The following is a 24,049-nucleotide window of genomic DNA, read 5'->3' as shown; positions in this document are numbered from 1 at the left end:
GGTGGGCAGGTTTCCGTTAGGATGGACCTGATGGGGTCCCTACTAGTGTTCTGTGAAACTGTGCGTCCGTGGTTGCATCTTGTCTAGTTAAACTCTTCCAACTCTATTTGTCAACATCTACCTTTCCTTCCTGCTTGAAGTTTGGCAACATTCAACCTGTTCCTAAAAATGGTGACCACTCTAAACCGTCAAACTATCGTCCTATTGCTTCAATTTCCTACTTCTTTAAAGATTTTGATTCTTCCCTCAACAGGAAGATTCTTAAATAACCATCACTTCACAAACTTTTATCTGATCGCCAGTATGACTTCCGTCGAGGCCGCTCCACTAGTGATGTTTTGGCTTTTCTTATTGAATTTTGGTCATCCTCTTTTAGGGATTTTGGTGAAACTTTTGCTGTTGCCTTAGACCAGTGTTATTCACTAATTTTTGCAAGACAGCCACTTCGGTTAAACACATTGATTGAGAGAGCTGCAGCTACTGCAAGTTAGCGTAACTCAACTAAATTAAGTAGTACTGAGCTGCTAGTGCAATATAGTAAATGAGAAAAATTAGACATAGTCTAATTAGACATTAGCCTGCAAATCTTGTTATTAATAGCAAAATAAAGACCAAACTTACTTAATGCTGTGATGAGTGGAAGTGTGCTAGCTGCTGCTTAACTCTTGTCATGGAATACTTGTAGTTTGTCACTGCAATCCTTGTAAGACAATCCAGATGTACATTGGTCAGTTTGTTTCTCTGTTTTTTCTTCACAATTTTCATTGTTGATTCAAATGTTGATTCACATGTGTATGTGCTCACAAAAAAGGGCACACACTGCTTCAAAGATGGATAGCCTGTGTCAAGGACCAAGTTCCAGAAGTGGTAGACATCTGCTTTGTGCTTAGCATTCAGGGCTTTAAGGGTGTCATTTGTTTGCAGCTCAACAATCTCACATTCCACTGCAGCACGATCAGGGCAAAGATCTGTGATAACTGAGGTCAGGAATGACACTGGTACATGGAAGGGGTTTTCAATGAAATAAAAAAAAATCCCTGTACTTCATTACATCCTGAAATCTTGATTGAAATTTCCCCCTCAACTCCCTCAGTACTTCCTCAAATGCACCATAGCTGAAACATTGCAAATATTCTGGATCATTTATGGTGGCTGTTCTGAGCTTTGGAAGGTGAACAAATTGTCTGTATGGTATGAATAGTGTTGTAATCTTGTTTTGGAATGCAATGACTACATGCAGCATACTACCTGGATGTTTATTTTGCCCCTGCAACTGTAGAAATCTTGATTGAAATTTCTCCCTCAACTCCCTCAGTACGTCCTCAAATGTATCATAGATGAAACATTGCAAATATTCTGGATCATTTATGGTGGCTGTTCTGAGCTTTGGAAAGTGAACAAATTGTCTGTCTGGTATGAATAGTGTTGTAATCTTGTTTTGGAATGCAATGCCTACACGCAGCATACTACCTGGATGTTTATTTTGCCCCTACAACTGTAGATTCAGTGAATTCAGATGACAGGTGATATCAGTCAAAAGAGCCATCTTCATTATCCATTCAGGATTCTCTAATTCTGGCTGGCTTTTTCCTTTACTTCTAAGGAACTCACAAATTTGAGGGAGGAGACTAAAAAATCGTTCAAGTACTCTGCCACGAGACAACCATCTCACCTCGTTATGCATCACTAAACCACCATATTCTGTTTCATACTCCTCCAACAGTCCGCGAAACTGGCGGTGATTTAGTGCTCGTGAAACAATAAAATTGACCACTTGCACAACCAGCCGCATCACATTTTGTAACTCACAGTTTTTTTAGTTTTGCCACAAGTGCTCCCTTCTCTTTCCCTTTCATGTTATGAGCACCATCAGTGCACACAGATGGTAGATTTGACCAGTTCAGGTTATTCTCATGGAAAAAGAATAGAAGTGCACTTAATATATCCTCTCCTCTCGTTTGGCCTTGCAGTGGTAACAAACACAATAGTTCCTCCCGAAAAGAGTCTTCTTTCGGAAACCTGGCCCATACACACACTTGAGCAACGTCACACACATCTGTGCTTTCATCCAATACAATGCTAAAACATGGTGCAGCTGATAAATCTGCAATCAACTGGCCACGAATGTCTTTACCAAGTTCTTCTACTCTTCTCATTACTGTTGTGTCTGATAGCTGTAGTCCTCTAATTTGCTGTATGATTTCATCTTTGTTATTAAAGTCAGCGTACATTATTTCAGACGAGGCCAAAAAACACTCTTTAATTATCTCTGCGTCTGTAAAGACCCTCTTATGCTTAGCCAAGATCCATGCAGTTTCAAATGACGCGTCTGTCAAATTTTCAGCAGTAGGGGTCGATCAGTTTTTGCTGTCCTACTATCAAGGCAGTAAGTTGCTCAATTTTATTTTTTCTCAGGCTACTCCCAGGCGGGTACATCTTATTGAAGTTTGGATGTGTTGTTTTGAGATGACGTTCTAAATTTCCGCGTTTGAAACCAGAGCACACCTTTTGACAAATTAAACATAATGAATTCGTATCATGAAGCACGAAGGCAAATTCTTCCGTCCATTTTTCTTGAAATTTTCTATGTTCATCTTGTATCGCTCGTACCTTTCTCTTTTTGGTTACCTGTCCCTCACAGTCTCCTTGTTGACCACTCGTTTCCCCTCCATCCTCCTTTTCTACTGGTCGGGTCTGGGATGGCTGTTCATTACTATTGCGTTTTTGTTTGACCACAAATCGATCCATCATAACGGACACTACTTGAATGCACTTTGGTTTCAAGTAAAACTAGCCCATCGCAGCTAGCTTCCACAAGCAGCAACAGTTAAGTCGTTACTTTCATATATGTTGCCGCAGTCTCAAATATCTGTTGCCTATTTTCAAACACAAATTTCCAAGAGTAACGAAATACGTCCTGTCTCCCCCGAAAGCTTGAACTCAACTGATTCAGCGAGACCACCGACGCCTGGAGCTAGATGTGTCCCTGATCAGTTTCCCGTAGTGGACACGTATGATTTCTGTACGACTAGGGTAGGGATGTTAGAATGTTATCTCTTACTGTGACTTCGTCTTCCATCTCATCTCATGAAAATATGTATCTTACTTGAAAAATTATTTTTCTCTCTCTCTCTCTCTCTCTCTCTCTCTCTCTCTCTCTCTCTCTCTCTCTCTCTCTCTCTCTCTCTCTCTCTCTCTCTCTCTATATATATATATATATATATATATATATATATATATGTTTTTTTTATTATTTATTTTATATATTTTTCGAGAGCCGTGAATTGAGTCATCACGAGCCGCTTGCGGCTCGCGATGACTCAATTCACTGCCTTAGACATATCAAAAGCGTTTGATCCTATCCTTCTCTCTGTAACTTCATCTCAAGTTTCGTCTCGGACCGTTTTATTGCTGCTATTGGACACTGTTCTTTTCCTAAGTTTATAAACAGTGGTGTTCCTCAGGGTTCTGTTCTGTCACCCACTCTCTTCCTATTGCTCATCAATGATCTTCTAAATCAAACTTCTTGTAATACCCACTCTTACGTTGATGATACCACCCTGCTCTTTTCAACGTCTTTTTGTAAACGTCCAGCCTTTTAGGAAGTAAAGGGAAGCCAGAGAACGCCTGACTAAAATTTCTGATTGAGGCAGAGCAAATTTAGTATTTTTCAATACGTCAAAAACTTTATATTGTCTATCAACTCGACACAACCTTCCAGATAACTATCCTTTCTTCTTCAATGTCACTCAGCTGGCCTCCTCAACAACACTGAACATCCTTGGTCTCTCCTTTACTTATAATCTTAATTGTAAACTTCACATCCCATCTCTAGCTAAAACAGCTTCTATGAACCTAGGTGTTCTGAGTCATTTCCATCAGTTTTTCTCACTCCCCCTTCTAGGGACGGCTTGCGTGCCCCTATGACTTAGCGAGCGAGGCTAGAGGGTCCTTCGACCCGGGCACCGCCGTATTTAGGGAGAAACGGTTACCCATGCTAGCAAGGTCACCAGTAAGGATCTAAATAAATGGTTCACGGAATTAGGCTGTCAGTACTCGTCAACGGCGCTGCTCGCCAGAGGGGCTATTTTTTGAGGTCGTACATTGTTGGATGGTTGGGTGTCTGGGTTGGGATGCGTTGTGGGGTGAGGTCTGAGCTCTGTCGTGGACAAACTTTCGAATCATGAGGGGCCACTTTTTAAAACGAGTGACCATCATGGGGTCGAGGTATCCCATTCGCGGCGGCCAGCGCTCACCCCCTTCGCAGTCCCGGTAGGCAGTTTCCCTTGGCTCCTGGAGCCATTTTTATTTTTATACTATCCTACAGGTAAATATAAAAATTCCTTTGGTTCTCGAGGAGCAGTCGACCATGCCTTCGAGACATCGCCCTCTAGTCGTAATGGTGATGTGCAGGTAGGAGTTCTTACTCTTCTTGCTGTTGCTTCCCATGATGGAAGACCTCTTGGGCAAGTTGTTGATTTTGTTTTGACACTCTTATGATTATTAATATCTGTGCCTCCATGTCGTACCGTGCTATCCACTCGGTTTACAAGCCAAGCCTTTTAGAACGGTTATCCATATTCGTCTGAAATACGATGGCGATTGTCTCTTTAATTGGTGCATTGTGACATTAAATCTGACGTTGCTAATGCTAAAGCAGCTCTTGAGGCAATAAATTCTCTGCATCTTGAAATCAACAATTTAATCGCAGAGGTCATTCAGCCAAGCAATGTTGTTGACTGCGAGAATGATTATTGTCCTAATGTCTTTGATGATGCTGAGTAACATGCTCCTAAAGCTTGCCACCCTCCTACACCTTACTGGTTTATAGCATATTATAGGGAATGTCAAGGTAACTTTATTCATGCTGCCAAGCATCTAAAAAAGGAAACTGGAGTCCTCCCTACAAGTAATATCATGAAATATGGTAAAGGTGTCTTGATCCAAGCCAAAAAATTAACACAGACGATGATGCTCCTCTTCCTCTATCTGCCTTGCTCTTCCGATGGGATCTTTGAATCCATCTAACAACACTGGACGTTTAATTGCAGCAGACAAGAAATGCAAACAGGACAAAACCTAGAGATCAACGCTCGGATTTCCTACCAGGAGGCATGCAAACAGCGCCAATTCCACGGCAGAATCTTGAATATTACTATTTTGAGGAGGTTTTCTGGGAAGCTCTAGAGAGAAACTTCCCTTTGCCAACCTGACCACCTCACTTTGGCCGGTGAGGCTTATCTGGTCGTACGTTGCTTGTAGGAGCAGAAACCTAAGATTGAGTAACTGGTGGGGGGGATAGCTACCCGCACACGAGTCTCTGAAACTCCCAAAAAGATCAAAGGAGGAGGATTCCTCGACAAAGACGGTATGGTATCGCTCTTGGAGGAGAACCTATTTGGAAGATGGGCAGAGGAATCCCCTACATCCATATCAGAAGTGGATGAATAACTTTGATTAATGACACTTGTGACAGGGACATCAGATGCTTCCAAAGGGATCTTTCTAGAGGGAACGTCCGTTAAGTCTAGTGACCTCAGCAGATCCCCATGAAAGTTTTCTGGGGCAAATGAGGAGGGACCTTGGGAGATTTGTTTGCATATTTCTGCATAGGCTTGAAAACCTTAGGAGGTGTTCATGGTTGGGAATCCATGGGGAGGTGGATTTCTACAGTATGAGCTTTGTACGACGAGTATGTAGCTACAGTACGAGGAGTATGTGACACAAATGAAGATGCAGTAGTTGGCTTTGCTGAAGAGGAGGGCTTGACTGAAGATGAAGAGGAGGATTTATTTTTTATATTATCCAAAAACAGAGAACTTGTTTGAGACTAACTGAAGAGGTGACATTCTCACAAGAATGGAAGAAACAATTGATGGCTGAGAAGATCAGTTAGGTGTTATAACTGCATTTCTTATAGTAGAAGTAGAAGAGCTATAGTGGAGGGAAGAGACATATGTCTTTGCCCCACTGTTATTCTGGCACTAACAAGACTTATGAATTGGGAATTAGCCAGCTGAAGGATGTCCTGCTTAAGACGTACTTCTTGCATTGTCGGGAACGTAGCGGAAGAGCTTCCCTTCAATAGAAGGAGTAAGGTTTCGATTCGCATTCATGAGTAGGATGTGAGTAAAAGTCTTCACTGAGAGCGAAAAAGGATCAATCTTAAAACGCCCAGGGAGAAAAGAATCATAGAAAGTGAGCATTATCTTATTACTACTATTTCGTCTAGTTTTGGCCATTCGGTGAACATTATCGGGATATAACTGAAGGATGTCATCTTCTGATAATTCGTACATGTCCCTTGAGACCTGTCTCTGGCATTCAGCCAGAACCTGTGATGTCCCCGGTACATTGGAGTGCAAGTTTTCTCCTGCAGGGTATCATATCAATATCTCTTTTTCAGCAGCTACGGCTGCTCCAACTTCTAATGCGACTCTTGTCTCTCCGTCTTCGTCGTCCTCTCTGTTCTCCGCCTTCAACGTTTCTCTATCCAGTCCCACCTCCTGCTCTTTCTACTACACATCCTACTTCTTCTGCACTTCCTTCTTCACTCTGTACAAATAAGAGTCACCAAGCAACGGTATCCTACACCCTTGCCACACTCAATGCACCCACTAGGGATCGTAGCCTCTTGGTCCATCATTACAGCACTGCCAGGCAATGTACTTCCCGGCCAAACACAACCCTCTTTCGGGCCTCCAAGCAAGTCTAACTCGCATGGCCCCTTCAAATCTTACCACTGGAGAACCCAATACTCTTTCCTCCGAGCCTTCACTGCCCACAACTTCACTCCCGCTCGGCCACTCCTAGCTCCGTAGAGCCGCCATGCCACACCCATAAAACGAATAAAACAAAAGTGCCACTTCCTCGGCGCCTTCTGGCCGTTCTTAATACTTTGCCGACCACCCGATGACACAAGTATCGCCGAAACGAGCTGACGGCTGTTTCCCTCCATGATGCAACACACCAATTCCCGCACAGGGAGCCAAACTAATTCGCGTGGCCAACACAGCACAAAAAATGCCGGCTCCAACATCAGCCTGGCAAACGCCAGGTGACAACTCTGCCTGAGCATCACCTCCAAGAGGCTCCACAGGGTGAGACAACCCATCAAACAAATGAACCAAACCTGACACTCCAGCCTCACCCTCGGCAACACTCTCATCAAAGTCATGTGCCTCCTGTGTCATGTGAGCTCCTTCAGCTCACGGTAGGAAGCGGCCTGCTCGTTAGCAATCCATTTTTCAAATGTTTCCTCAAGATAACAAGCACTCTCAAGGTGCAAGTGCCCAGGCCTCTTCTTCCTTTCTCAGAACTTTAACTTATACGCCTCCAACCTCAGCTCATAGGCTCTCAGGACGTCAGCCTTAATCTCCTCCAAATCCTCTGCTGACATCCTATCATAAACTTTTAAAGGCCTTGCTTTTCAATATATTAGCCACCAAGCTAACCCACCTCTCATGAGGCCAATCAAATTCGGCCGCCTTCTCAAACCTCTGAAACCATTCTGTCACCTTCTTTTCATCAAACTGAGGAATCAACTTCAAACTTCTCACCATCTGCCTCTCTACTACATCGTCATTCACTGCTTCTCTTCTCAAGCCATGCGGTGAATTAATTTCTAGTCGAGTCTTCTCCAACTCAAATATCCTATTCTGTTCAGCTTCCTCCCTCTTGTACTTTCTCTCCTTCTCCTTCTCAGCCTTAAATAACATTACCTTCTCCTTGGCCTCAGGTAATCTCATTTCTGCTCAAGTAATCATGCAGGATATGCCGAATACTGAACAGATGTTTAAAGCAGATGAGAATGAGAAGCTGACAGATATTACCATAACTAAGGAGATAATGGAACAGGAGATAGATAGGCTGAAAAGTTCAAGAAACCAGGACCAGATGAAATATATTGCAGAGTACTTAATGAATGTAAAGAGGTTATTAGTGTGCCGTTAGTTTCTATCTTTAGGAAATCATTTGAGTCAGGTGAGGTACCTATAATGTGGAGGCGGGCTAATGTAGTACCCATCTTTAAGAAAGGAGATAAAACTTTAACGTCTAATTTTAGACCTGTCAGCTTAACTCCTGTTGTAGGTAAAATAATGTAGTCAATAATAGCAATGAACATTAGAGAGCATTTAGACAAACATAAGTTGATAAATCGGTCAAAGCATGGCTTCACGAAGGGGAATTCTTGTCTGACGAACTTGTTAAGTTTTTACAATAAAGTGTATGAGGCAACAGATAATGGTGATAGATATGACATTTTATATTTGGAAATTAGTAAGGTACCCTATCAGAGGCTCCTGAGAAAGGTTAGGGCACACGGGATAGATGGGAAGGTGTTAGGTTGGATAAGGTCATGACTGACAGGCGACAGAGTTGTAATAAACGGCTCTAATTCCGAATGGGGTGCCACAGTGATCAGTATTATGGTCATTGTTGTTTTTAATATACATCAGTGACTTTCATAGTGGAATTAGTAGTGATGTTAGTAAATTTGCGGATGACACAAAGATTAGATTAATTAGATTAATTAGGTCAGAATTGGATACCATCGCCTTGCAGACAGATTTAGATAGAATGAACGAATGGACGGACAAATGGCAGATGCAGTTTAATATCAACAAATGCAAAGTACTTAGCGTAAGTAGAGGAAAACCCACACAGTAGGTACACGATAAACAACGAAATTCTGTTAGGTACAAGGTACGAAAAAGATTTAGGAGTTACAGTTAGCTCTGAACTCTGTTTAGGAAAGCAATGCATATAGGCCAGAAACAGGGCAAATAAGGTATTAAGATTTATTTTTTGGAGTGTTAAAACTAGAAGGCCCAAAACAATACTATAGTTATACTTGGCGCTGATCAGACCTCATCTAGACTACGCTGTGCAGTTCTGGTCCCCACATTACAGGAAGGATATAGGTCTATTAGAATCAGTACAAAGGAGAATGACTAAAAGGATACAGGAGATGAGAAGCATTCCTTACGAGGTGATATTGAAGCTGTTAAATTTACATTCTTTAGAGAGACGTAGGTTAAGAGGGGATCTGATAGAAGTCTTTAAGTGGTATAAGGGTTATAACAATGGGGATGTAAGTAAAATTCTTAGGATCAGCAACCAGGACAGACCAAGAAATAACGGGTTCAAGCTTGAAAAAAATTAGGTTTAAGAAAGAGATAGGAAGAAATTGGTTCTTAAATTGAGTAGTAGATGAATGGAACGGACTTAGTAATCAAGTTGTTAGTGCTCTAAGACATTAGGGAGCTTTAAGAGAAGATTAGATGGATTCATGGATAGGGATGTTAGGTGGAAATAGGTAGGTATATTTCATACAGGGACTACCACGTGTAAGCCTTATTTCTTATATTCTTATGTTCTTATGTAATCTCGCCTTCTCCTCGGCCTCAAACCTCCTGGCTTCCATCTCAGCCTCTATCAAACATCTCTTGGCTTCCCTCTTGACTTCAAAACTACTGGCTTCCCTAGCCTCAGTCTTCAGTATCCTATCCTCAGCTTCCAGTTCAAATCTTCGTATTATTATTATTATTTCTTTTTTGTATCTGGTAGTTAGAGGAAGATATATTTATAGTTGTATAAAAAAAAATTTTATTGTTTTGGTTTAATATTTGCACAGTGTTTAATTTTAACGGTTTAGTAGAGGGAAACAGACATTTTATTGTATTTTATCTGGACAAATAAATAATTGTATTTTATCTGGACAAATTCTATTGAGAAGTTATTCTTGTACTGTTTTTATTATGTAAATTTTATCATCTTATGTTGTTGAATTTGTCAATAAACTAATAATCTCTCTCTCTCTCTCTCTCTCTCTCTCTCTCTCTCTCTCTCTCTCTCTCTCTCTCAACCTCTAGCTCCATTCTCCTCAGACATGCCTTCTGTCTGAGAAAATCCTCCAATACTATGGGCAGGATTTAAACGTCCGTGGGCACTACTGGTGGGACTATGTGTCCCCATACCGAACTCCATCAAATCTACACTGTCACTTCCGACAAAGGGAAGAGACTCGGGTTGTGAGCCACTCTTACTACCAACCTTTTCCTCCATAGCGTAAGCTGAGTGCGGGCACACAAAGGACAACGAAACGAACGAGCAACTGTCTCCCCAACGTGGCTATGAAGCTTCCAGCGATCCTGGCGAGGTCACCAATTTCTATTACGACCACAAATCCCACCCTTTATTTCGGCGAGCCCCCCTAAGTTACCACCTACATAACTTAGTGCAAGGCTCACTTATGGATCACAAGATCCTTCTGGTCTCTTGCACACTTTAAGCAAGCGGTCATTACACCAGGTTCCGCTTCTCTTCTCGGCTGCCACTACCAGGAGCAGCCTCCCTACACTGCCTTCTACGCAGTGTAGTGCGGAGCTCACATTCACTTCCACAGGGTTCTTCTGGACCCTTGTGGTGAATTACAAAACTTAGGTTGTCAGCCTGCTTCACCTACTGCAAGCAAGGGAACACCAACTCTGCAAAGTCACTCCAACAGGTGGGAAAAACGATAGCCACTTTCTAGGAGGCACAGCTACCACAAGCGACAAACACATATAAGAATTTTAATATTTTATGTACTACCGTCCTCACAAACAACAAGACAAAAGTTCATCTACATCCATTGAATATTATCTCCTTCTGCTGTACAATATTAAATTCAACTTCCCAGAAGACAGGCCTGTCCCCTACGGGAAAGACACGGTCTAGGGAAGTATACTTTACTACTACACAGTAGCGTAACGGTGATCCTCTGGGCCGAGAATCCGTAAAAGAACATGGGCCCAGTAACATTTAACAATACACTGAAATATCACAGACACTGAACAAACAGCCCACAGACAAAAGGAGAAAATCTATTGACCGCTCTGATACGCCAATACTCGAATTACTGTCGAGCAGTCAATGTGGACTTTCTATTTACTTACAAGGCACAGCAACCACAGGCAGGTTTTTTGGAGATACCTATATACCACCTATTATCAGCAGGTGCTTACTGCTTTGACTAGATAAATAATGTCACAAGAAACTAAATGCCCTCTTAAGCTTATGTCCACGTGTATTCTCCAAGCCTTGCATTGCCTCGGGACTCACGTCCAATCCTCTAGCCAACTGGACAACGACATGGGAATGGAGCCTCGGTGTACATCTCAGAGAATGACTGATGCAAATGGGAGAAGAGGGGTAGGAACAGGGATGAAACCCACCCTTGCCCGCTGTCCTCGCCTCGCACTGCCTAGGGCAAAATAAAACGGTTATCTTTTGAAAATGATTGTGATTGAACTATGGGAGCTGGAGGCATTCTGATTATTGTATAAGGAAGGTGGACTCTTCATCTAGATAATGTGTGGGACTCAAAATGAAGGAACAATAGGAAGATAAGGAATTTAAATAAGGAAGAGAAATAATTACGTGCTTGGGGATTCTATAGTAAAACTCAAGGGCGAGTGGCCAAACATTTATCTAGCGTCTCTATCTTCGTTAATATTACGTTGTCAAAGTGTTGAAACAACTCAGGCAAAAAAAAAAATAATAATAATAAATAAATGAATAAAAAATAAATAAATAAATATAAATAAATAAATAAATAAATAAAAAATAAACAGTATTGACTTAAAACCGTATTATTAGATTTTAAAGGATTTTTCAATCAATCAGTTTCTAACCAAATCTAACCTCCCTTTCCTACAGAGTAGGGTGTGTTGCTCTTTGGCACACTGCTGCCTTAATTATTTGGTGACAATGAGGTGTCGATTAGTTGGTAGGCAGGGGCCGAAGAAAGTAGATGTTACTCCAACATTTTTTGTCATCACATAAGTGTCAGTCCACGTAAATTACTTGAAGGGTGATGGTTGTATCTTGGTGGTGGTGGTGATGGTGGTGTGTGTCTGTGCGTGTGTGTGTGTGTGTGTGTGTGTGTGTGTGTGTGTGTGTGTGTGTGTGCTTGAGAAATGAAAAGCTTTGTGGTTCATCAGTTCACTGTGTGCGCCTCACCTCACTTATGTCAGGGTGCCTAAATTAAACAAGTCTGCACACCATACGAGAGTTATGTTCTACAGCCTTGCTGCGGCATTATTTTAATTTGGATTATGTGGGCGATATATGTCCTGGTGAATTACTGATGATATATTTTTTTTAAATCCTTCATAAATATCATTACACAAAGGAACAGGAAAAAAAATGTCCTCACTCTAATATTTAATCCACTATTAATTTTCATTAAATAGAAAATGATAAGTTGCCTGCATCTCTCCCATAACAGATGTGGGTCATGATAGCCGTTGCAGTTACAGTGGTCTTGGTAGCAACCAGTATTCTCCTGTCTCTTTTAGGAAACCTGTTGCAAAGCAATGATATAGGTCAACAGAAAAATGAAAAATCACCAACCATACCTCAACGAATTTACTACATTGGACTATGGGCTTATGGACTGATGCTAACGCAACGTAAGTATATATTGTTACGACCAGATCCAGTCCCTCTTACAACTGCCACTAATTCGGATCAGGTATTTCTAGGCTACCATCCTTGCATCTCAGTATGGAGCAAATTACTACAAGAATACAGGCACTTCACCTGTCGCAAACAGCTATAGCGTTGTCCAAGGCCTCACTATAATCCTGAATGACGCTGCCAAAACTGCTAAATCCACAAACCTAGTCCTTCTTTCAGCTGCCATTTCCTTGAGTCATCTTCCCTAGACTACTTTTTTTTTTTTTTAATCTAGTGCAGGACCTCCTATAACAAAAAACACGAGTCTCGGTAATTCGTCGTAGTGGCACACAGCAAATGTGTCTAGGTCACCACCGTGTCTAAACCCACAGGGAAAATACAACGTAGAATTTCTCGCACTTGCTGAGAAAGGACTTGCAAGTACACGTTCACAGGAAAGACACGAGCACGACGCGTCTGGGTGGACGCGTCGTGCTTGTGTCTTTCCTGTGAACGTGTATTTTATGAGGACTCCGCCCACAGCCTTGTCCATTCACTGCTCAAAACGATATTAGGACACCTTATTTCGAGTGTAATCAATCTTCATTTTCTCAGCAGACTCTGCCCCCTAACAGTGATGTGTCTGGAAAAATAGAAGAAAGACAAAAATGAACCGCGTACGAAAAGTACCATCTGGCCGCAGAGACAAACAATAACACACAATAATGGGCATTCACATTTAAACAATGAAAACACACAGAAGCTCCACAAGGCACTAGACTTCGACCAAAGGAAGGACGGTGTCCACTCCCAAGGTGAATATCAGCACAAGCACGCTCAACGAATGGGGTCCCAAAAGGCCATTGAAAAGGCCTTGAAACATTAAAAGAGTAGTAGAAACGATGGCACCCGCGAGTTTTATAGAAATTATACGTGGAGTGGACATGAATTGTCGCGCATCTCTCTCTCTCTCTCTCTCTCTCTCTCTCTCTCTCTCTCTCTCTCTCTCTCTCTCTCTCTCTCTCTCTCTCTCTCTCTCTCTCTCTATATATATATATATATATATATATATATATATATATATCTTACGATCGTACGATCGTAAGTAAGCGATCATGATGATATATATATATATATATATATATATATATATATATATATATATATATATATATATATATATATATATATATATATATATATATATATATATATATATATATATATCGTCACGATCGCTTACTTACGATCGTACGATCCCAATTATCTTTCCAAGTAAGTGGACGTTGCACTGATCCCTGAAAGTTTTAAAGGTCTTTTTAAAGGCTTCGAGTACCCACCCGACCTATCCGAAATCCAGAATTACACCCTCTCACTCTACCATTGTAACGCCACCCCCCCCTCCTCCGGTTCCCCCCTCCTCCCTCCTCCTCACCGGTCCGATCAGAGCTCTAATGAGACGAGGCAAAGATCTTCACGGTGAAGAAGAAAAAAAAAGAAGAGGAAGAGAGAAGAGGTGAAGCACGCACACACAATAGAAAAAAAGAAAACATTTTTGATTGGTAATGGTTCTCGCCTTCATCGTCATGGCCAGAGGGTAGGGAGAGGTTAATTATCACACAGTACCTACAGTGTGGCTTTATTAGGAGGAACGAAAAATATAAAAATAGCAAAAATAATTAAATGAATAATACTGATGGGATTCTTTGGGTTGACTGACCCACTATGACACTTTATCGAGTAGTTAATCTAGAAAAAAAAAGAAAAGGCACTTGAAATTCTGGTATGGCATATACACTTATACTCCGTTACTTAACACTACGAATACACAAGAAAATAATTACTTTTATAACTCCTCAAGAGTACCATTGATTCTGGGCACCGTTATATCCCTAAATAGCGTCACAGCCTTCATCCATCACTTCTCTACGGCAATAATATTGCTCACAACACATTCACAGTAGACTATATTTGACTAAAGAAACATTACATGGCTAACACTTTCCCAAGACTCTGTGGCCTGTCTCCACGTGGGACCAACACCGGCTATTTTATCTGTTGCCAGAGGGAAGGGAGACGCCATTCTCACAACACGTACTGTTACTATATCTTCACTAGAGACATGAATAATAAACATGAACACAGTAATATTCACTTCTAAATAAACGAAAAATCAAATATTTCAGAGCTACGAGACCCACCTGTTGCCAGAGGGAAGGGAGACGCCATTCTGTGCTCTCTCCCTCAACACCCACAGGAACATATAGGCTGGACATTAGTTGAAGTTAATAATTGAATTCTAAATTACTAACATATTTTATAAGCTAGGGAATGACACCTTATGAGTTACTGGTAGGTTGACGCAACATGATGTAATCCTATTATTCGTATTACCACTGATTAGAGAAAACCACAGTTGAAATAAGTAAAGACTATAACAAATGTTTCAAGACTTCTAAATCACTTCCACGAATACACGCCTTATAAATATACTTTTTCATATAATCACTAAACCTTTAATTACCGCTATTATCCTCCTCTTCACCGCAAGCTACAAAAGAAAGCAATTATTGGGGAGACTCAAAGAAACACAGAAATAATAAAAAGGAGCGTTACACACGCCCATTCTCCCAGAGTTAAACTCACGGTGAAGAATACATGCAAAATCCTACCTATACACTTTCCCTATCCCATCCATACATAAGGTCTACTAAACAGCTGACAATGACTCAACCACTTACCCTTGAGTCACCTGACTCGTACATTTCTTCCCGTAGGAAATTGTACCAACACCTTTCACATACAGAATACTTACAGGAAAAGAGAACTTGGACCCCAGTCACCCTCTGCTCTACGGGTAATCTATGGAGAAGTCACCTGACTAACTCCGTCACTCTCTTTATTCCCCGTCTCATAGAAAAGGAATAATCTATTACATTCGCAGCATTCGACACATCCGCCAACATTCACACAAATCATTCCTCTTACTACAACGAAGCCTGGGGTAATACGTCCTCAAGGGAAACTTAGGACCCGTTAGAGGTGATGACTGTAACTTGAGGAGGAAGTAACCAAGTACGACGTTCCCTGGAAACCTCACTTCTCGAACTAAAGCCCACAAGAATGGGGTACACTTCCCCGAACTGAAACACATAAGCTACCATCTGGTATGAACTGTTTTGACACGACGAGAATTTGGGGACGACTTTCCCGAAATGCCCCACTCTATTTGTGGCTGAGACAGTGTCACTGACCTTCGAACACTTGTGACGGATGAGGATTTCCTGCTCTTAACTCACTTCATTCCTAACCCTCACATCCTATACATTATAACACTGTTCACTTCTCCTCACTCCTGAGTTCGTGCATCACATTAGCACTCCTCAATAAGACGTCTGGGAGGTCGACGGCGGCGGGGAGGGAGGTCTTGATCCTCCTCCTCCTCCTCCTCAACACATCCGTCTGAATAGTTCTCCTCCAACTCCGGAATAATTTCACTCCGGCTCACATACGGTTTCACCTTTTCTACTGCTCTTTGTACTAACTTCCCAGAATAGGGGTCCTCCACTACATACAGTTAACCGTCCCTGATTACCTCACTCACTCGATATGGTCTTTTCCACTTAGCATTCAATTTGGTAGAGGTACCAGGCAACGGAGTTTCTGATTTCACCCACACCAAGGACCCAACTGAGACCTTTTCATCACGTCGTTTTCTGTTCGCCACTGCACGGTACCTCCTCTGTGACGTCACACTAGCGTCTTTAATCATGCGCTTAAGTTGCTGAACGTCACTATCTTCAGACTGCACCGTCAGGAGAGGCGCCGTGACGAAACGAGGTGGCTGTCTTGCGAAGAATGCTACATATGGAGAGACCCCCGTGCTGCTATGTACTGCCAGATTCATGTGTGACTGACATTCACTGAGAAGGGCAGGCCACCTTAAAGGGTAACCCTTGCACATTTGGGACAGCACGGTCTTCAGGGTCCGGTGCATTCTCTCGATGAGTCCGTTTGACTGGGGGTGATAGGGAGTGGTGTAGAGCAGTTCTATCCCATGAAGACCAGCCCAGGTTCTTAGTTCTCGTCCTGTGAACTCCAAGGCATTGTCACACAGGATGGAGAGTGGCCGGCCAAAGTCAGAGATGTATTGGGAAAGCTTAGCTACTATACCCTGAGCATGTTTTGTTTTTAGAGGATAAAATTTTACATACCTAGAGAAGTGATCTATGATGGTGAGGATATACCTTTGACCTTCCTGTCCATTGGTCATGTCAGTGAGATCAATGGCAATCCTCTCCAATGGCTGCGACACTATAGGTAACTCTCGGTATGGCTGTGACATTCCTCGGTTGTGTTTGAATTTTTGGCAGTTTAGACACTCTTTAAGATACTGTATTACATCCGACTTAATAGTAGGCCAATAAAACAACCCTTCTGCCTGCTTGATGGATTTGAACTGCCCAAAATGTCCTGATTGATCATGAGCAACTTCTAGTGCCTTTCTGACTAGGTGTCGGGGTACTACTACAGTGTAATTTAGACTGCCGTCTTTGGTCTCTCTAACATAGTGCAACACACCATCCAGAATTTCAAACTGATCAAGGGTTGCCTTAGCAATCTTTCGCCCTGGCAACACCCCACCCTTCAAGTAGTCTAAGAGTTCATTCCAAGTTGGATCTTCGCGCTGTCCTTTAATGAATTCCTCTCGGGTTAGGCCTAACCAGGTAACGTTGGGTTGATGTGTGATAAGCCTAACAGGACGCGACAACTGATCAGCCACTACATTATCTTTTCCCTTTACATATTTTACGCGAAAGTGATACTCGCGCATTTCCAGCATCCACCTAGTTACTCTGGGCGACTTAGTCCGCCTACGGAAGATAGTAGTGAGCGGTTGGTGGTCGGTTTGAATCTCAAAGTTGGTTCCCCAAAGGTAATGGTGGAAATGACGGCAAGCTAACACGACAGCTAACGCTTCTTTGTCGGTGACTGAATACTTCTGCTCGCACTTACTGATCTTCTTAGAATAGTAACCTAGAGGTCGGACACTTTTATCAGGTTGTACTTGGTGCAGTACCGCTCCTACGCACTCATCGCTAGCATCTGTGACTAAGACCAGAGGAAGTTCAGGTTGATAACTAGCCAAAATGGGCGTTGACATAAGTTTTGTTTTGAGAGCCTCGAATGCAACCTGACATTCATCCGTCCAACTGAACTTTACATCCCCTTTCATGAGATTTGTGAGAGGCATGGCTATCTTTGAAAAATTGGGTACAGATTTCCGATAAAACCCACACATGCCAATAAATCTCCTAACTTGCTTGACATTTTTAGGTGGAGCTTGTTCTGTTCTCTAATTGCTTCTAGATTTTTCTGATCAGGAGTACTTCCATCCTTAGAAACTCGGTGACCTAGAAATTTCACCTCCTGCTTCACCAAGTCGCACTTAGTCAGATTCAGCTTGATACCTTTCTCCTCTAACAAGGCGAACAGTCTACCCAATCTTTCCATTAGCTGGTCGAAGTTCTCGGCCCATAGAATGATATCGTCTAGATAGTTTTTGACCCATCCCTCACGCAACAAAGGCGTCAAGATTTCGGCCATCTTGCGAGAAAAGATTGCGGGTGCGCAACTCAGTCCGAACGGTAACCGACGGAAACGATACAGTGATATTCCATCAGAGAAAGTTGTTAGATCTCGGCTTTCCTCATCCAAGACTATCTGGAAGTATGCATCCTTTAAATCTAGTGTGGCATAGTACTGGTGACCTGCCGCGACATTGACCAAATCCTCAAGCCGAGGTAATGGGTAAAGATCCGCAGCTAGCCGTTCGTTCACCTGTCTAAAATCCAAACACATTCTCTTACTCCCATCAGGTTTGTTCACGAGGACAATTGGAGACAGCCATGCTGCACTCGAAGGTTCAATCACACCTCTCTCCTCCATCTCCACTAGCATTTGAGATACTAACATCTTAGCATGTTCAGGATAACGGTACATAGGAGATTGGCAAGGGTTTGGGTCGGACACGGCAATGTGGGCAGGTTCACCTGAGATGGTGCCTATGTCCTTCTTTTCTAACATGAACAGCTTCTCATGTGATAACACTACATTGGACAATTGTTTTTGTTGATCATTCGCGAGGTGAGCCCAATTCTGTTGATTAATGAGTCTCTGCAAACGTTCTGCTCGGGTACCATTTTCTTCTACCACATCATTCTGAGGTTCCAACTCATTCTCAATACGGGTGCGGCACACTTGTGAGGATGTATCCTCGACTGGACCAGAATATTTCTCATAATAGGCCAATACTGTACCTGTCTTTAGGAACTTATGTACCTTGGACAAATTGTCTACAAGTACGGGAATGGTTTGGGTTTCACTGACTTCTACTAACAACGGGCAGGTTTGAGAAGAATGTCGAGATTGAGGATATACCAACAGACTCGATCCCGAGTGTTCATCAACCTCAACTTGAATTACTTTACCCTGGTGGGGCTTCAGATGAACCATATCTTTGAGCTGAACTCGGCTCTTCTCTTCACATTGAACGCTCATGGGAAGAGATTGGCAAACCCTTCCTACACAAACTCGAGTCTTACGGACATGAAAAACAGAATATGAGGTTCCTCCCCAAAGCATCATCTTCTCCCGCGGATTCCAAGTTAAGCTTGACCGCTGGATAACATCACAACCTAGCAACAAATCTCTTTGGAGGTATGAATCTGGCACTACTGAAATCCACTGTTTGCACACTTCTTGATCTCCCACATGAATTTCAACTTTTACCATCCCAAGAACTTTTAACGGATCTCCATTTACCGCTGTTAATGATGGCAAACACCTGGATTTATCTACTTCAAGACTCAGCCTACCTACCGTACTTCGCCGGATTAGGGTTACACAACTACCTGTGTCGAGTAACGCAGAACAGAGTTTACCACTAACTATGAGGTTGACTACAGGTGATAGATCTTCTCGGCCTAGTCACTGAGTAGAATCACCAACTGATACATTGGGTGTTCCTTCTGTCAATTGTGTGTTACGGACTGACTGGGATTTCTTGGGAAAGGCACTTGTTCTCCCATCATTTTTCTGGGGAACTGAAGGTGTCCGTGGGGTTTTTCCCGGGCATGTGGGATTACCCCGACGGCAGCCGTACCTCCTACAATCGAAACAGTGTCCCCTTTCTGGTTTCCTCCAACAATCTCTCAGGGAATGAGTTTCAGTTTGGCAAAATGCACAGAATTTGCGAGGTGACGAAGGTGCTTTGGAGACACATGACCTACTTATTTGTTGTTGCAACTGATCTAGTTTAGCAGCAATTTTTGACAAATTATTTTCAGACTGGGGAGAGGAAATATCTGATTGGATGCTGGCTAAACTCTGCGAGTTACTGCGAGAGCAAGAACGAGAGGTATCCTCCCCAGGATGATTAGGAACTGAATTGACTGACGCATGTTTTTGCATTAGCAAGATCCGTTCATTTTCTACATGTCCAAGGAATTTGTTCAAGGGAATATTGTCATCCATGAACGTCTCAAGAAGATCTTTACTGCTCTTGGGGAATCCCTGCAATAACTTACGTTTGAGAAGCTTGTCTCGATCAGGTAGAATTTCACCATGAAATGTCCCTCGGATAGCTGCATAGTGACATTTGAACTTGTGAACGAAGGATTGAGGGTTTTCTAGCCAATCATAGTGAAAAGAGTCACTCTGTCTCCAAGCTTGATCAAAATTCAGGTCCACGCCAAACTCTTTGGCTAGGTATGTATTACAGTCCTCCCATACCTTTACTTCTCCTTGTCTTTGCGCTGTGTGAATCATAACCGCTAAGTCCCCATCAACTCGCGACTTAGCCACTTCCAGTCTAGCGTCTGAATTACTTGCGCACCGCTCAACCGACTCGAAAAACATTTGTAACCGTGCCGCTGAGTTTAAACGTTGCAATTCGTCCAACTCTAAGATCTTAATGTCACTCGGCTTGACTCTAACCTCTGAGGTTGACTTCGCAGGGGTACTTGTCATGACTGGGGCTAATGGCATGAAATGACTAGGGAGTGAGGTTTGAACTTGCAACTGACTGTTTGAAAGAACGGCTGGAGTACCTCCTCCCTCTGGGGGAACTGCCCTACTCAGCGAGTCCTCCAATCCATCAATTCTCATTGACATATTTTCAAGTTTAGCCACCATAAACTTCATTGTATCTATCATTACCTGATTGGCATTGACCTCAGATTCTCCCTGCTCTGGATTTTCCCATCTAACTCCACCGTATTCTTCATTCTCCTCCATATCTATTAGTGACTCTATGCGATCCATGTTGAACTTTAGTGTACAGGGCCAAATAGACGAGCTTTGGCTTTGCTAATATTCATAGCCAACTTTTGTTGAATTTGAGCCTTGGCACTGGTTTCGAAATGTACTCCATCTCTTCCAAGGGTAAACACAAAACTGTTAAAATTGATACACAAGAACTGTTTACTTTTAAGCAAAGCGGCATTCACTGCACGTTTTATCTTTTTATAGCGTTCATTCGGAATTACTGGTCTGCTAGATGGATACTGTCTATTTTCTATTTCTACCAAAATAACCTTCGAACCGCAATTTCGTTCAATTTCTTTGCCAATGTTCAGAATTGTATCTGTTAATTCACGAGGCTGTGTATTAGGATTGATGTCGTTGCTTCCTAACCAGAGGAAAGTGAGGTCATGTCTCCGTGAGGTCATGTCTCCATGCCAAGACGTGATTCAATCTCTCATTAAAGAAATTCCTAGCTCTTGCTCCTCCTGCACGATATATCCTTACTTCTGAATTCTCCACTTCCACATCAAACCTACGTGGTACCTGGCTATGACCTACAACAGCCACTTTGAACATTACTTGACCCAATATTACCCAACTGCCAGTACTCTGTCTCTCCCAATACGACTGGCCAAGACTACAGCGAATCCCACCGCTATGCCACCAGTGTAACGCCACCCCCCCCTCCTCCGGTTCCCCCCTCCTCCCTCCTCCTCACCGGTCCGATCAGAGCTCTAATGAGACGAGGCAAAGATCTTCACGGTGAAGAAGAAAAAAAAAAGAAGAGGAAGAGAGAAGAGGTGAAGCACGCACACACAATAGAAGAAAAGAAAACATTTTTGATTGGTAATGGTTCTCGCCTTCATCGTCATGGCCAGAGGGTAGGGAGAGGTTAATTATCACACAGTACCTACAGTGTGGCTTTATTAGGAGGAACGAAAAATATAAAAATAGCAAAAATAATTAAATGAATAATACTGATGGGATTCTTTGGGTTGACTGACCCACTATGACACTTTATCGAGTAGTTAATCTAGAAAAAAAAAAGAAAAGGCACTTGAAATTCTGGTATGGCATACGAGTATACACTTATACTCCGTTACTTAACACTACGAATACACAAGAAAATAATTACTTTTATAACTCCTCAAGAGTACCATTGATTCTGGGCACCGTTATATCCCTAAATAGCGTCACAGCCTTCATCCATCACTTCTCTACGGCAATAATATTGCTCACAACACATTCACAGTAGACTATATTTGACTAAAGAAACATTACATGGCTAACACTTTCCCAAGACTCTGTGGCCTGTCTCCACGTGGGACCAACACCGGCTATTTTATCTGTTGCCAGAGGGAAGGGAGACGCCATTCTCACAACACGTACTGTTACTATATCTTCACTAGAGACATGAATAATAAACATGAACACAGTAATATTCACTTCTAAATAAAAGAAAAATCAAATATTTCAGAGCTACGAGACCCACCTGTTGCCAGAGGGAAGGGAGACGCCATTCTGTGCTCTCTCCCTCAACACCCACAGGCCTCTGAAGTTATTGGAACCTTAGCTAGTTCTCTCTCTCTCTTCTTTCACAAATAATTTTACTGAACCGTGAGTTTAAATAAAAATGCAGGAATAATTGGCTAGCAAGGTGAGCATATAGGCTGGACATTAGTTGAAGTTAATAATTGAATTCTAAATTACTAACATATTTTATAAGCTAGGGAATGACACCTTATGAGTTACTGGTAGGCTGACGCAACATGATGTAATCCTATTATTCGTATTACCACTGATTAGAGAAAACCACAGTTGAAATAAGTAAAGACTATTTATAACAAATGTTTCAAGACTTCTAAATCACTCCCACGAATACACGCCTTATAAATATACATTTTCATATAATCACTAAACCTTTAATTACCGCTATCATCCTCCTCTTCACCGCAAGCTACAAAAGAAAACAATTATTGGGGAGACTCAAAGAAACACAGAAATAATAAAAAGGAGCGTTACACCATTACCATGACACAGCACATCTGGAATCACCTCTAATACCAGATCAATGTTGGGGGAGTAGAAAACACGATTATTCTATGTTACAACCACATATATTAATTCTAATGATAATTCACAAAAAACATGAGGTAGTAATTGTTAATACATGACGTTCTCGTCACTTCACACAACACCAGAACCCGTTTACACCTCCACCAGTCACAGAAATATTTCTCTTGACCGCAGGAATTTTACTCAGACGCCATTACCACGTCCCCAGACAATAATTCCACAGTAGACACCTGCCGAAACGATAGTTACCCCCAGTGAGGTCTAAAGCACTGTTTAGGGGGTGCTGTGAACTTATCATTAAACCCAGCTGTGACCTCACTGAACGTTTCCCTTTGTGTCTCACAACACAAGGGGGCAGTCACAGCCTGCCCTCTAAAGACAACTCTCTTCCTCCACACAAAACTACAAGCACCTAATAACACACACACCCTTCACTCAAAAATTTTAAAATCATCATGGCGACTCCTACACCAGCCTCGGAGTCCCCATCCGGGGAGGGGACCATAAATGTCACCAGGTCGGACTGCCTTTCTGTCGACGAACCTAAGTGTCTTGACACCCCCCTCAACTTTTTCTTCATTAACTTCCGCAGCAACATTCGCGGTCTAATATCTAATTTTCAATCTGTAGAACACCACCTCTCCTCTTCTAAACCTCATCTTCTTTTCCTCACTGAAACTCAGGTGTCTGAGGCAACTGACAGTAGCCCCTTTTCTCTTCCCTCCTACTTTCTCTATCCTCATTTTCGATCCAAAGCTGGATGCTGCGTTTATGTGCGCAGTGACTTAACATACTCTCGTGCCCACGCTCTTGAATCTTCCGAGTTATCCACCATCTGGCTACAACTACAGAGTCACTCTCATACTAAATTTATCTGTGTTGTATACCTCTCACCTAACTCCTCTGACTATAAGAAATTCTTTGACTACTTAACTTCCAAAGTGGAGCACATTCTGACTCTCTTCCCTTTTCCAGAGACCTCCATTCTTGGAGACTTCAATGTTCACCACCAGCTTTGGCTTTCCTCTCCCTTCACTGACCCTCCTGGTGAACTAGCCTACAACTTTGGTATCCTCCACAACCTAGAGCAATTGGTGCAACACCCTACTCGTATTCCTGACCGTCTTGGAGATACGCCCAACATTCTTGACCTTTTCCTGACTTTTAATCCTTCTGCTTATGCTGTCACCCTTTCTTCTCCGTTGGGCTCCTCTGATCACAA

General features: G+C 42.3%; 1 long non-coding RNA gene across 1 annotated transcript in view; it reads left to right on the top strand.

Annotated features, from left to right (window-relative positions):
• The first annotated feature begins 12,282 nt into the window (after positions 1 to 12,282).
• Positions 12,283 to 24,049, top strand: part of LOC135093553 (uncharacterized) — a 34,009-nt gene continuing 22,242 nt past the window's right edge. The window contains exon 1 of the long non-coding RNA XR_010263417.1: positions 12,283 to 12,458. This is a non-coding gene — a long non-coding RNA (uncharacterized LOC135093553). The remainder of the gene's footprint in view (positions 12,459 to 24,049) is intronic.

The sequence above is a fragment of the Scylla paramamosain genome, chromosome 43 (genome assembly GCF_035594125.1).
Source record: "Scylla paramamosain isolate STU-SP2022 chromosome 43, ASM3559412v1, whole genome shotgun sequence".
Classification (NCBI taxonomy): Eukaryota; Metazoa; Arthropoda; class Malacostraca; order Decapoda; family Portunidae; genus Scylla; species Scylla paramamosain.
The sequence above is the reverse complement of the archived record's forward strand: the minus strand, read 5'-3'. Positions and strand labels throughout refer to the sequence as shown.